This window comes from Pempheris klunzingeri, chromosome 19, assembly GCF_042242105.1.
Source record: "Pempheris klunzingeri isolate RE-2024b chromosome 19, fPemKlu1.hap1, whole genome shotgun sequence".
Lineage (NCBI taxonomy): Eukaryota > Metazoa > Chordata > Actinopteri > Acropomatiformes > Pempheridae > Pempheris > Pempheris klunzingeri.
Window position 1 is genome coordinate 4,282,018 of NC_092030.1, and position 15,440 is coordinate 4,297,457.

The window sequence follows — 15,440 nt, forward strand, 5'->3', positions numbered from 1 at the left end:
ATTTTTTACATGGACTAACCTGATCCACTTCTTATCATCTCAAAACAATTTCCATTGGTACCACAGAAAAGCTAGATTTCATCAGTAGATCACATCTGGTTGTTTTGCTCCAGCTGGCAAGTGAACCACAGCGTATGAGTCAAACAAGTGATGTTTGAAGATCACAAAAACTGGATTAATACAAGCGATGGAAAAAGCACTGCAATGAATTACCAGGTCGTTACTCAAAGAGTCTGGCATGAATGGGAATATCAATCTGATTAAATTACTGTGTAAATGAAACATGAAACCCAAAGAGATTGGCTCAAAATTGACTCAATAAGGGTTGAGCTGTGATGTGTGGTGATTTTCCTGGAAATTGTAAAATAAAGTTCAATAATTTGCATTATTTGTCTGTGATAACTGATAGGAATGAACAATGAAAACCATCAAACCATCAAATGGCCAAAATGTTTAGCAGAAAGCGTACGTTTACTTAGATTTAAGTCAGTTATAGATTTAGGACACCAACACAAAATCTGTCTATACTAAACAGAATGGCCTCTTTGTTCACATTTCCTTTTCTTATGCTTCAGTCAAGAATGAGTTAATATATGCTTTACTATTTCTCTTTCATAACATTCAACACAAAGCAGCGCTTTAGGAAACATGTGGATGTAAGCCGGTTCCTGAAACATGGAAAAGCAAAAATCCCCTTTGGATTTAGACTGAAATGATTGTGAAAGTGTGTGCGTGTGTGTGTGTGTGTGTGTGTGTGTGTGTGTGTGTATTTCACATACAGAAAACAACCATTGTTAAGACAGCTTTATAGGAGCAAAACGCCTAAAAACGATTGCAAGAAACAAAACTTGTATTGTCTACAAGTCACAGTTTACAGCAACACTACACAAGGGAGGTGTGTGTGTGTGTCTGTGCCTGCATGTTTGCATGTGTGCAGCTGTGAGTGTGTGTGTACATGCATCTTCGTGTGCTGTGTGAATAAACCCCTGTGTGATATGAAGTTGAAACATATTTTTTCCATCTGGTGGAGATTTACAAGTGTTCCTGCTTAAAAACTCCATCAGAGGAAACTGAGAAAACTAACCAGCAACAGCAGCAATGATGCTTACAGGCGACTCTCACACACACAAACAATGCTCACAGAAACATGTGTGTGTGTAATAAGCTCCAGTCCCACACAGATGCTGGCTAGTCTCTCTCATACACCCCAGACCGGAAACAGGACCTCAGGGCTTGAGTAGAGTGGAGTGTGTGTGTGTAAGTAAGACAGAGAAAAAGAGAGAGAGGGAGCCAGAAACAAGAGGAGACGAAGAGTAAAAGAAGTTCTACGTCAAAGGCCAGTGTTTTTGTGGAAATCCTTCCCTCTTGATTTACCTTCTAATAAGACCGCTCAAATCCTCTAAACCCTCTTTTCTCTCTGCAGTGACACAGCAAATACCTCTGCTCTGCCAAAACTGAACTACAAACATGAAGGATTTTTTTTCCCTCTTGGACTAATTTGCAAGGTTGGAAACACTATCACAACCTTCACCTCTTGCAAATTCACATGAAAAATACACTATACTCCTGGGATGTGAGGTAGTCTTGAACATTGTGAAAGCTGAAGTTGGCCAAACATATTTTTCAACTGTTACACCTCAACTGCTAAGGAGCACTAAATCTCGCTGGTCACATACTGTTTTGACTGTCATGATATACAGGACATGTTACATAATGTAGAGGGGGACGTTTTTCCGGTAGCAATAACCTATAATTTAGCTCCTTTCTCTGCTTTTGTTCCATAGAGCCCCCATGTTATGAACTCTAAATTTATCCCATTTTAAACCCTAATTCAAGCCAAAAGCAATACTGCCCATCAGCTATATAGTAGACTGGCTCAGAATTCTGGCAGCGTACAACATCTTTATATTCCTTAGCCAAAACTGGTGTGTTAGGCACGGCGGTGCAACAATAACAGAATAAAGGAAGTTCTAATCAATTAAATAAACGGTTTCCTGGACTCTGTTTATATCTCCAATTTCCTGAGGTGGACCGATATGGGACTCCATGTGCAGCCATGTTTGCTTTGAGTGGCTGTAAAACGTTATTTCATTCACTGAAACAGCAGTGGCACATTCTATTAGCTGTACTGAATTATTGCTAATACCGTACTGCTCCAGACAAGTTGAATGTGATTTCTGAAAAGACATGCCCAAAAAATAAACACTGGCCAGCAATCATTATAATAGGGCCACATTATTTCATTCTGTGCTTTACTGTATGTTTACATTTGATTAATGGCTAATGTTTCAGATGTCCAAGTCCGTCTTTTTTAAACAAGACCACACAAAACAGCTCACAGTGATGAACAGAGAGGTTCACCGTTTTCCAAGTCTGTTTTATAACAATGGTCAAGTGCTCATGTTCACATTGAAACAGTTTTCATTTTTTATTCCTCCTGTTCATGCCGGCCTTTAAGAGATCCCTTCCTGAAGCAAGTGCAACGTAAAGACAAAATAATCCACAGTCCTCTTTCTGTACAAAGACTAAAAGTCATCTGAAATTAATATGAGTATTCAAGTGAGTATCGTTCACATTTACACTCAACAGTACCCAAAGGGAATTTTGTACTAAAAAAACTGTTAAAAATCTGTAAACATGCAGGCTGTGGGCTCTCGTGTGCATAACAGGTGTTTTTCCCTCTTTAGCATCTGTGGTCATTTTTTAATTGCCTTAGAAAGGACATTATAAAACCCTGCATGAGGTTTTCAATCGTTATTCAGAAAAAGCAGTGACTCAGCCATTAAGAGGCAGTGAAAGTAGCAGCTGAGTGACAGCAGCAGCAATACTAATGCAAGATAGATCCACAACCACCACCCCAGATACAAGCAGATCTATTCTATTTGTCATCTGTGGATTATGGCCCTTAAATGTGTGAAGGGAGCAGTCATCGGGGCATTAAATGCCTGAGGCGAGTCGTCAGTACTAGAAAGTGGAGGAAGTGTCAGTGGCCTCTCAGTACACATTCCCAACACTTTCATCAGAGACTTGGAGCCTGCAGAGAGAGATCCTGTCATTGTGTGTGTGTGTGTGTGTGTGTGTGTGTGTGACTGTGTGTGCCTGTTTGGTGGGTGGATCTTGTAAAAGGGAAAGATTGAGCAAAAAAGAGGACACAGGAAAAGGGGATTTCAGATTTCTGTGTTCTTGCACCTGGGTGTGTATACGTGCACCATAAAAGAGAAAGTTTGAATGACTAAGTTGTTGAAGCATTTTAGTGTTTGTGTGTGTGTGTGTGTGTGTGTGTGTGTGTGTGTGTGTGTGTGTACAATGTGTTGAACCCTGGGCGTTACAGGCAGAGAACAAAATGCTCACTGTGCTTGAGTGTGTGTCTCTTCATGCTTGTTAGTAATGTGTGATAAAGTCTGACTGTGTGAAGAGAGAGAAGAGAGTGAGTTCTGTGTGTGTGTGTGTGTGTGTGTGTGTGTGTGTGTGTGTGTGTGTGTGTGTGTGTGTGTGTGTGTGCGTCTAATAGGCTATGAAAGGACCACCCTGGAATCCATACAAGTGAGGTCATAACTCAAGTATCAGTGCCAGGGCTACACATTCATAACATACGCCTAATTATCACACTCATTCAATTATTGTAGTCTCCCATTTACTGTGACAATCATACACACTTCATCAGTTGTTTGCTAATGAGCAAACACATAAGGCCTCTTCTAAATACATTACTACATAAACATTTATTATCCAGTTTTCAGCTGCACGAGACACTTCATTACAGGATGAGATATTTCTACAGCTCCTTGTTTGTTGAAAGCCGAAACAAGATCGATAGTCCCGCTTTCAGCTGTAAGGTCTTTGCACATTGAAATGAGCAAATGTTGAAGGTGGGGTGAAGAAAAGATCATGGGCTCATTCAAATCAACAGGTCTTTAGCAACATTTTATGGAAATTTTCTGAACAGATGCTGAGGAATCTTTATGACCTAAGGAAAGCTGGAGTGCCTAAAATGGATTGGCTTCACGTCTTGGAAACCTGTCAACTAGATTTAGATTTTGTTCTGGTCAGTTACAGGGAGACCCTGCTCCATACCTGGGGCCAGGCCTGAAGAACTTTTTGGCATTAATGAAAGATATGGATACTCCTCCAAAGGAAAACAACACTCTTTTCAGCAAATACCCCAAAAGGACATATATTCAACTTAAAGCGGCAAAGACCACTAGTGGCAGTAATAATTATGATGGGAGGACGTAATGTGACACTGTTTTAGAGATGGGCGAACCCAAACCCTGATCTTTCTCTAAACCTAACCGAGTCATAATTGTGCCTAACCAAAACTTAGACATTGCATTGTCACATCAACAGTCAGATCCCTGGTGGTTTGTGAAGTCACTGACAAAAGATATCGATAGGGGAGTCAAATCACTGAAACACTTCTTCTAAGTGCTAGAGGGCAGCTACAAGACTTATTTTGTGCAAAAACATCCAATGTTGATCTAGCATCCAATTCTTACTGTGTTTTGCACTAAAGCACAATCTAAGGTCACCAGAGGGCCGTTCCCTATCACCTGTTTACATGGTTGGGTTTTCATTTTCATTTTTCTTTTCATTCTACAAAGTAAAAGAGTGAGAAAAATGACTTAAGGGTGAATGTCCTTTGTGCTCTGTAGGGTTTTATAGTGTTGTAGATATTGTGCACGTCCTTCCCTGTTTTATACATTTTCTGAGCATGGAGGAAACTCTACATTTAAGTTTGCTTTTGAGTTTTGTTCTCACTGGTCCAACATGTACTGAGATAAAGTGGCTGGGTCCCAGTTTATTCAGGTTTCTCAACAATCTATCATCCAACCGTCTCTGTTCTGAGAGGAAAAGAGCTTTGAGGGGAACACCACTGAATTTCACGTTTGACATGTTATTCCTATGCAGTGAGAAGGTTTAGTCTGTATTAGAGAACATTTATTAGAGTGTCAGACAGATGTCTGGACAGTCCCTGATTTGGGAGTCTATACTGAGCTGTATTTCACAGGGTAATGATGAAAAAGATTGGTACTTAAAAGGTGAACTTAACTACATCCTACAGCATTTTCCAAGAAAATGCCCCTTCCTCCTTTTCGGACTGATAAGACACTGATCTACAACTCACTTTTGCGTAAAAGTGTGGATATCAATTATTTTGCTTCACAGCCAGATAAGACTTTTGTGTGCCTCGGATTCTTCAACCTTGTATTCCATCCCATACTCTCACAAAGCGGTCAGCAGGCTGGATGGCCTTTTCCTACCACGCCCCCTCCTTCTGAATAACCTCCCTGCTGACATCAGACAGCCTGACTCTGTTGATGCCTTTAAATCCAAACGTAAAAATTCATCTTTTCACCTTCACTGTCAGTAATTGTTATTCTTTGATTACTTCAGGCCTTGTACTTAAAATTCGAACCTTCTGTTTGTTTGTTTGTCAAGCACAGCTGTGTTTGTCTCTCTGTCTCTTTATCTCTCTCTCTCTCTCTCCCTAGTTTCCCCTCGTCTTTTTTCACTCTTGACCATCCGCCATCCTGTGATTGCTCTGTCTCTCCCCTGGCTGTCTCATTCCAGATGTTTTGGATCTGGATCTTCGTCCTCCAGGAGGATTCAGCCTCTCCTCTGGTCTCTCCCTTGTGTACAAGCTGTCCTCGTCTCTCTCTCCCTGTGTGCGTGTTTGTTTCCTATCTCCTCTCTGTGTGAATGGCGTGGTTGAGCTTTGCCTTGTGGGTCTGTGCTTCCGGGTCTGTTAGGTCTGTCAGGTCTGTTAGGCAGCACGGCCACATGTGGTTGGATTCTATCTATTGTTTTGTCATCCTGATTGTCCATACTGTCATTTTACTATGTGGGTGTAATTTGTCCACACCATATCTATTGCATGTCTGTCCACCCTGGGAGAGGAATCCATCCTCAGTCGCTCTTTCTGAGGTTTCTCCCATTTCTTTCTCTGTTTAGCTTTTATTTTTTGTTTGTCCTCATCTGAATGTAGGGAGGGTGTATAAATAAAATGAACTCAACGGGTCCACAAATCAATTCTCCAGTAAATGAAAGAGCTCAAGGCTATGATACTGATAGTCTCACAGGGAATTATGATGACTTTCTCTTTCTTTTTATGGAGAAAGGACCACATATTCTGGCCTTTGAGCTTGGAAAGTCATGATCATATAAGCTCATTTGGAAGTTAAGGCAAAAATGCTAATGCTTTGTTATCCAGGAAATTGCCCCTGCAGTTCATCAGTACAGCATCTCACCCTACATTGTTGCCTCTGTGGTTTTTAGCTCTGTAAGAATTAGTGATTTTCATAAAAAGTCACGAAGCAGCTAAGAGTGATTACAGTTATGCATAAATTATCATACTGAATAATGATATCATTGAACACATCTGGTGTATGACGATGATTTATAATGCAAAACTGTTTTTAGAATTTAAATTAATCAACCCTGGTTTTCTCAGACCAGACTTTGATATGAATGATTTATGCGCGATGGAACTACAACCTGAAAGTGACAGAGAGTCTCTTCACTGAATGTTTTCAGCTGTCTGTAGAAAGAAATTTGTCCTGCCTATATTTAGTTTAGGCCTATTCCACAGATTAGTTAGATAACATGATGCTTTTTTACTAATAAGCACTTTGGATATATGAAACTGAAAAGACTCTCCGTACTTCTTCCATCTCTCCTTTTTCACTTGACCTCTGTTCCAGTTATGCTCTTCATATCATTCTATTGCCTCTGCCCTCATTTCTCCTGCTTTCTTCCTCCTCTCTTGTTTCCTTGCTTCCTATACCGTCCTTCAACTTCTTCACACTTGAGGTTTGCACCTTTTATTCTTTCTCTCCTCCCCACCTTCAATCTGGTATCGTCTCACCTCACACCCTCTCAACTCCTCTTCTCTCTCTCTCTCTCTCTCTGTCCTCTCCCCCTTACCTCTTAGTTTACACAGGTGCCCCTCTCTTCCTCACCTCTTTCGTTTTCCCTCCCCTCTCCTTCTTCCTTACCTCTTCCCTTAACTCCTTTCCTTGCCCTTCTCTTGCTCCCATTTTCTCCTGCTGTCACTCTACTCATCCCATCTCTTTTCCTCAGCATTCCCCTCCTGTCTCCTCCTCTCTACCTCACTCCTCCTCCTCCTCCTCAACGTCCCCCTCCCGTCTACTCTCCACACAATGTACCCATTGTTTCCACACTCCCACCCCAGAAAGCAGAGAAACAGGACTTCTACAACCCAGAATACACACTCTCTCTCTCACACACACACAAACACACACACACATAAGCTTTCATTCTCTAACGTCCTCTTTAACATCATGGGTGAGTGCGCGCCATACGCACACACACGCACACACACTCACAGATACTCTCAAACAGTTGCTGCGGAGTGGCAGAGCTCGGCACAAGGGCTGGATTGAGAGTTGGTGTTGAGTCATGTGTGACTGCAGCCGTGACGGGCTGATTCACGGCTCGTCAGTGGATGATACCACTCCAACCACTTAAACACTTCCATCGCAGCACACATAGCCCAGAACTGACACATGTTCAGCTACTAACGGTGGTGACTAAGACTAGAAATATATAGGAATATAATTTGTCTTACAAACTAGCCTCTATTTGTCCAAAATATAATAGAATAGAATAGAATCAGTCTTATGAATTAAGACAAATTCAACAAGCAGAATTTCCTCACACCACCAACAGAAGCAGTTTTGGAGCATTTACTCTTGTATGTACTCTGACAACATGTTTTATTCCCCAGGGAGAAGGAGTTAATTGGCTAAATTACACACACAGCTCAGTAGAGACAGGCTGAGTGGGTGTCTCAGTGGCTTCTGGTTTGTCCAAAGTCATTGAAAGCAATGTTTTATTTCTAAATAACAGCCAGAATCATAAATAACGTTTAAGAGCCATTTTAATTTGCAATAAATTCTTCCAGGGATCATAGCATGGGAAAGCCTAGTCACAGCCGGAATCCAACTCATGGGTTATTGTCTGTGGAGCAGCATATAACACGTCCTTTCATTTTGCAAATGTATATCTAATAAGCTTCTTTGCTTTAAGGTCTTTCTGCTATGATCTGTTCCACATGTTTTGGTAAAGCAGGTTTTCAGGCTAAACAGCTGAAAACAATATTACCATGAAATGAATCCTTGAAAAGCAGTTTAGAGCAGCATAAGCCGTATGACATAAATACATGGTGTGTGCACCGTGCCAAACCTAAACGTAGTGACATTTGCATTAGTGCAAACTAGTGGTGGCATGTTTACGGTGTCAAACAATATGACCTTCTGTTTTTTACATGAACATGACCACACATGCACATAAATAATCACTGGGTCCTTATAAACAGCTTCTATCGTACGTGTCAGGATTCTCTGCAGTTTATTGTTGGGTGTGTTCAGTCATACTCTGATGAAATCACACTATTGGAGACAGATTCCATGGATTACATCACCATAGCTCAGATGCAACATGGTGTTGCATCAGAGTGGTCGGTAGAGATTTCTGGGTTTGACTCAGAGGCGTTCTTCAAATTCGTCGCTGAGCACTCTGGACTGTCGCTTGTCGTAATCACTAATGCTGCGCGATAAATGAAAACAATTGTCGCATGCATGCATTTGAACGGTTTGAATACAAAATGCATTAGACTACAAAAAAAAATCTTCCCCTCCAAAGGAATTAGCAAATAGTGAGAATACAAATAAATTGCGAAATACAGTGCAGTGTGTAAGTATTTGGAAAGTGACGCATTTCGATAGTTTTGGCTATATTCCAACACATTTTAAATAAACCAATGTCTGCAAGTGCTGAACTTTAGCTTCCAGGTTCTATTCACTTCTATATTGGGTGACTTTCTATTCCCAAGTTTAGAACGATGGAGCAGGACAGTATTCCTATACACACACACACACACACACACACACACAAACACACAAATGGCCATGCAGAGGAATGTTGACCTGACCTCAGTCCAACTGTACATGTTTCACTTGCTGAAGATTGAGGCGAACAAAAGCGAAAACATGTTTTTAGAATTAGAAATCTCATTTACTTGAAATATTCAGAGCTTTTATTCAGTACTCTGTAGAAGCACCTTTGGCAGCGATTACAGTCTCAAGTCTTGTTAGGTAAGTTTTGTGCATTTGAGCAGTTTCTCTCATTCTTCCTGGCAAATTCATTCCAGCCCAGTCACACTGGATGGGGAGTGTCTGTGAACTGCCAGGTCTCTCTGCAAATGTTCTATGCTGTTCCAAGCCCAGGCTTTGGCTGAGCCATTCAGTGACATTCAGAGACTTATCCCGAAGCCACTCCAGCGTTGCCTTGGCTGTGCACTTCAGGTTGTTGTCATGTTTAAAGGTGAACATTCAGTCTGAGGTTGTGTGCACTCTTTTTCAACACTTTTGGTTGCATTTCTTCTCAACAGAGGGGGGAATCTTATAGAGTTCAGTCTTTGAATTTATTTTTCACTTCGTCATTATGGGATTTTTATCGCTGATTGATTGCAGAGAAAAAAATTTGTACATTTCAAATAAAATCTGTAAAACAGCTTAGAGTGAGGTAGTATTTTAGGCAGGCACTAAAAAGTCTAATTTCATTTGTCCATACTAACTAAAAAGGCTGACTTTGCATGGATGAAACTGAAAACGGTGCTCCTATCTAGAGGCAGAAATATAGGAGGAGGGAATGAAAATGTAACAGTCTTGTAATGAAAGTGCACCAGAGGAAATTGCTACTGAAATTTAATATCTTGGAGAAGCAGGTGTCTTGGAACTTCTGACACTATTTTACCTTTCTCTACAGCTGCCTGTTTGAATGAGCATTTGTCCTACTTTTAATTGCTCACAGCAGGTCCAGCTTGAGGTAGGTCTGTTAGGTTGTATTTAACTGTTTAGTTATATAAACACATGTGATCACAGCATGGCTATAGCAGAATGACTTGGGCAAATGGAAAAACAGCATGATTCAATAGCTGCATTTGTGCAGATTATGCAGAGTGACAGTTCACTGACAGGGAAGGCATACTGTATGTGCTTCTTTGGGATACAGCTGGGTATAAAAACATTATTTCCTCATTTCTGCAGATCTTGGTTCCTCTTTCTGTAATTCCCATGACTAACTTTATACATCTTTTATATGATTTTAACCCACAACCACCCCTTTCCCCCAATTAAGACAAAAGGAATGAGAAGCTGTGGGGCGGGAGGTTAATGGGAGGCAGCAGGGAAACAAGGAGTGGTCAAGGGAAATTGTGTCAATTGTGCTTTTGGCACGTCTCAGCTCGTGGCTCTGACACCTCGCTCGTAGTGTGACCAACAGCTGATTCTAAGCGTTGGCCACTCTGACAATACTCTTTTCCCTGATTTGCATGCTTGTCACCTACTGCTTCACAGTAGGTGACTATTTAAAAGGCCCATTTCAGCATAAATTTGGCAATAGAGTTTCAATGTTCTATCTCTGACAGCAGAATGTAAACATTAATAGTTGCAGACAGCGGGCATGTGTCTGCTGAAATTGTAAAAAACAGACTTCTGTATGGCTAAACATTTTTGGGCAAGTAGGTATGTGCCTGCCTGCTTTTCTCTCTCTCTATCTCCGATTTGTGTCTTTCTCATCATCTTTTTATTTTCTCTCTGTCAGCCTCCATTTCCCTGAGTTGTCTGGATATGTGACACACATTGCAGGGCTGTGAGATGTGGTTTGTAAAGGGTATTCAAAGATAACATGACTTTTTGTTTGGTTTTTCACTTGCCAACAACAACAATATAAGATAATAGTGTCAAAATGTCTCCTACATTTTTCTGTGTAACTCGCAAACATTGCGTGGTGGTGTGACAGCTTCCTGTCAAAACCACATATATAATTTAATATTAGCTGAGAACAAAAAAAAGAAGGAAAGAGAAGTTTGAAGATGGTGGTTGCTAAAACATTTACATCTCGTGCATAAGCAGAATATACAGATGATGTGTGTAAAAGTCAAATATAAAAGACAAAACAGATGGATTAGAAGCATGTCTGTCAGTCTACAGTGCTCTCCCCTTAACTCTACCATGGCCACTAATAAAATTACTACAATTGAAATAGTCCAAACGACACTGCTGACCACCCAAAGGCAGTTGATATCACAGAAGAGGATGTTCTTACCATAACCAACAAGTATATATTAGGCAGTTGAAGTTTGAGGAAGTTTTTTTTGTTTTTTTAGTGTTGCCTGATGGCTCACAAGTGATTGACCACTTTAGTTACCCCAACAAAATCCCACGTGAGTGCAAGCCAAAAGTGCGATCAGGACCGGAAACAACACTGTTGTGTGTCATGCTTGTAACACGTCCATGATCAGCAGTTGAAGAAGAGGTAGTGGTCTGACCACAGGCAACTCACTCACGGCAAGCTATGTGTTTAATACAAAGAGCACTGAGGAGATAATGTTGGTGAGAAATCAAATGTTTGTAACATTTTTTTTTTCTGCTGTTTAAACATTTTTGCCTGAAACATTTCCCTGTCCTCTTGGCCTTGAAGGAAATTTCATTTCTGCCAGAACAGCTAACAAAATGTGCCTCTGTTACCTGCATGAATGTGGAAACAATCTGGACATTGGGAGTAAGAATGGGTGGAATGCAGGTCCTTAGACGAGGGGGGAGGAGAAATTGTGCTTTTGGCAATCACAACACAGATGTTTCAAGGACCTTTTCTTTTGACGGATGTCAGAGCTCATGCAGAGGAACATAAAACAGTTGTCTTCGGGGGGGACGATAAGTCTTTGCAGTGAGAGTTTTGTTTGGTTTGAACAAGAAGGCCAGAAGTCAGAAGCATCAACTCATCCCTTCAAAATTTGTTTTGCTTTTCAGCATCTCTCAAGTTGTGGAGCAGCTTTCAAATGAGTGTGTTTTTTGTGATCCTGTCTGATCTATCAGTCAGAGCGTTAAAGACTAATAGCTTGAGCTGCTTCCCCTGCTACTAGGGAAACCACTGACCTCCTGAGAACTACCCTGTCCCCATATTCAATCTACTGGTGTGTCATATCCAGGGTGACACAGTATGATTATTCACTCAGAAGTCATATGATGCATAAAAGTTTGGAAGACTGTAAACTCACACTGTACCTGAAGTAAAATACAGTTCATTAAAACAAACAGAAGCTCAGCCTTTTTCACTTTAACTCTTATCTCTAGCAGATTGCTTTTTATCCAAGGGCAGTCACGGGGAGCAAACATTCTTAGTCTTATTTCAACATTTTTTTCGGACTCAGTCACTCTTTCTGTCATCTTCTTTCATTGCTATCTGGTACTTATCACTTTATTTCATAACCCACTGAACTAGCTGCGGTAAAATGCTGCCTGATCTGGCACCAAGGAGGGTCTCAGAGTTTAAACTAAATTGTTAACAAAATATAGTTAATATTTGCAGTCCGAATCACACAACTAGTAGGACATTGGTAAAAACATTGTGTTTGTCTCTTTAGCGGGAAAGGATCTCATCCATCTGAAAGCCGAATGACTCCAAATTGTATTTAAGATTTTCTTTGCTGTCAAAATGTACATTAATAAGAATGGTAAGAATGATAACATTAAGAAATATCTATAAGCAACCCTCTGGCTGGTTCAATAAACCATAGGTCAGGACACCAAGTGGGCTGCAGCCCTATTTCTGAGGAATTTTGCAATAACAAGTAATAATATTTCTTCATGTCCAAAGTGTAAAGGTTAAATGTCTCATTTAACAGCCCAAGGCTGAAAATGCTGAAAGCCTTACGCTCTAATTACCCAATCCCACCTACAGCTGTGGTTGCTGGATGTGTCTCAGTCTAGTTTAACTCATTATAAGGGGCCATTCAATGAGATGAAAATGGTTCCTAAAACGAAAAATTATCCAAAAAAGTTTATTACTAAATATTAAGTTAACAAATCTGACTCACTGTGAAACAGTATTTTGAGCATGTGGATTCTATAATCACAAGAACTTGAAAGCCACAGACCAAATCTATCTACAGAAGTGTAAACGGTCCTCACACTCCACTATAGCATCAAAGACCCCCTGAGGTTCATGGCAGTGGGTGGTAAGTAAACAGTGTCTCGCCATCTCTAAAAACACTCACTCACACACACACACACACACACAGTTTGAGCCCAGATCAGTATTAGTTAGGTAACATCAAAAGTGCGAGGACAGCATGTAGAGAGCATATGGCTTTTTTTTTATAGCAGACCTTTACAAACAGTTGAAAAATGAATTAATTAGAAGCTGAACACCTCAGTCTCTGTCACTGCTAACTCACTCAGTACAAATAGAAATTTTGGCCTGAGAGTTGGGATAAAAGGAAACTCGGGGGCACAACGATGACAACATTTTGAAAAGACTTTGGCCTGATGATGGCACCAAAGGGAAAGACCCCCAATTCATTCAAATTCAAACGGCATATTTCTTAGCAATCAGGCCACTAGTTTGTTCCAACAGATTTCAAATCGTTGGTCGAGTGAGAGTTTTGACCTGACCTCCTTTAAACAAAATGTTAAGTGTTTCCAATAAGGTTCAAAACTCCCCACTGGGGACACAAATACCAAGTTTAACAGCAGCCTAGCCAGCAGTTCTAATGATATTCTGCCTCTGGGCGAGAATGTTGGACAGCTTTATTCACCACCACTTGTTGGGCAGAAGAAACACGTGTTTCAGGTGTTGCTCCTCCGAAAGACCTCCCTGAATGCATGAGACCGATTGTTAACCAATTTCACTTATACCTTGAACTCTGCAGCAATCTCCATGGTTAGTGCACATTTCTGTGAGTGCCAAGCTTCACTGATTATCCTCTTCATTAGCATCAGAAATCATAATTATTGACATGGTTTATGGTGGCTTCACTCATTCAAGGGCCAGAACCTGAACTAGATGCAGAAATGATAATTAATGTCAGATGTGGAAATATTATTGCCACTTTTTCAATACATTTGTTTTAAGTTATTTATCTGCATCTTGGTTGCAGGTGAAATAGGTTAACAACAGCTGAGAATTACACACCTATAACTTCTGATCCTGTTTTTGGTGGAAAGAGTGACCGAACTACATCATCAGTTTATAGCCAGTGTCACACCCCCACCAGAGTTCAGAGGGAAGTTAAGTTAGTTCATGAAATTGATGTTGTATTTCAAGGCCTGAGTCCAGGGCGCAGCACGGTGTGTATACTCCCACCGGTAGTAGACAGCGTCAGGGCGCATACTTTGGGAAGATGCCAACACCACAAGAAATGTTTGAGGACCATCAATATGCTGGTGGCCAGCTCATCATGTTTTAACAGTCACACTTACAAGTCCTGACACTTACAAAACCAATATTTCCTGTTGGATGACAAGTGGGTTATAGATGACATTTTTATTTTCTTTGCTTCTTTCTTTTCAGAAAGGTGGTTAGACTTGGGGGAGAGAAAAAAGGTCCAATGAGGAAAACTAAAACTCCAAACACATTCTCTGACTGCAGATCGGCGTGGAAAATCAAGACAGATGTCAAACTTTTCCTCCCAGACCCAACACCCGTTTGTTTTGGTTTTTTTTCCCGCTCACTCCCTTCCACAAATATTGCTCCAATCTGACAATTTGGTAAAGAGCCCGGCTCTGGCGCAACAAGTCCTCCATTCCAGCCGCGTCCTCGTTCTCAGCCCCAGTAGGCGCACAGCCGAAGTAACGGTGCGCACAGCGGATTCGGGCATCTGCTATTGCCATCAAAGCCTTTATCTGAACCAGCCACGTCTACGTGGCAGGTATACTTTGATTATGTAAAGATGCCCACATGCATGCATGAGACGCGCTAAAGTAAGAAAACCCAATTTTTTTCCTATTTCTAAAGATTAATTCAATAAGCGGGATAAGAAATGAAATACTTACAGTGTCCTTTCCCAGTGAGAGCAGTAGGTAGGTAGTTTCGCTTACTCCCTGACTGGTTCCTGGATGTCCAACTCAAGTTTGATTCGGGTGCCTGAAATTCCTTCAACAGACAACTCCTAGAGACTCTCCCTGCGCAACTCTGGTGTCAAAGTCGCAGCGGTGTAACATAAGACTCCAAATCACATATACAGCCAGGTAACCCTTTCATTTTATGTCCGTGTAGAAAAGAATAGCTCCTGCCGACCTTTTTCCCCAACTACTGTGTCCCTGTTTTTAAAGTTGCATTTATTTTGCTCCCAGATGAAGTCGCCTTGATGCTCTCTGCTGCGTCTCCGTGCCTCTCTGCGCTGGCGCGGCGGCTCCGCCAAGCTCTCTCCCTCTGACCGACCGACCGACCGACTGCCACACACACTCTGCAGGAGAGGACCTTTGTCTGCACATGACGTCACTCACACGCACAGACACACGCGCACATACATTTACACGCACACAGTACAAAAAACACTAGTTTAAATGATTCAGAAGAGTGGCAGTGAAAGTTGTTGGACAACTCATTTTGCTTGGTGAAGATTTTTCTTTTTA

The 15,440-nt window shown here is 41.2% G+C and overlaps 1 protein-coding gene across 1 annotated transcript in view; it reads right to left on the reverse strand.

Moving 5' to 3' along the window:
• lpar1 (lysophosphatidic acid receptor 1) overlaps window positions 1–15,230 on the reverse strand; it is a 28,048-nt gene extending 12,818 nt beyond the window's left edge. The window contains exon 1 of the mRNA XM_070850384.1: window positions 14,859–15,230. The gene's annotated coding sequence lies outside the window, so the exon portion shown is untranslated. The remainder of the gene's footprint in view (window positions 1–14,858) is intronic.
• Window positions 15,231–15,440: the final 210 nt, after the last annotated feature.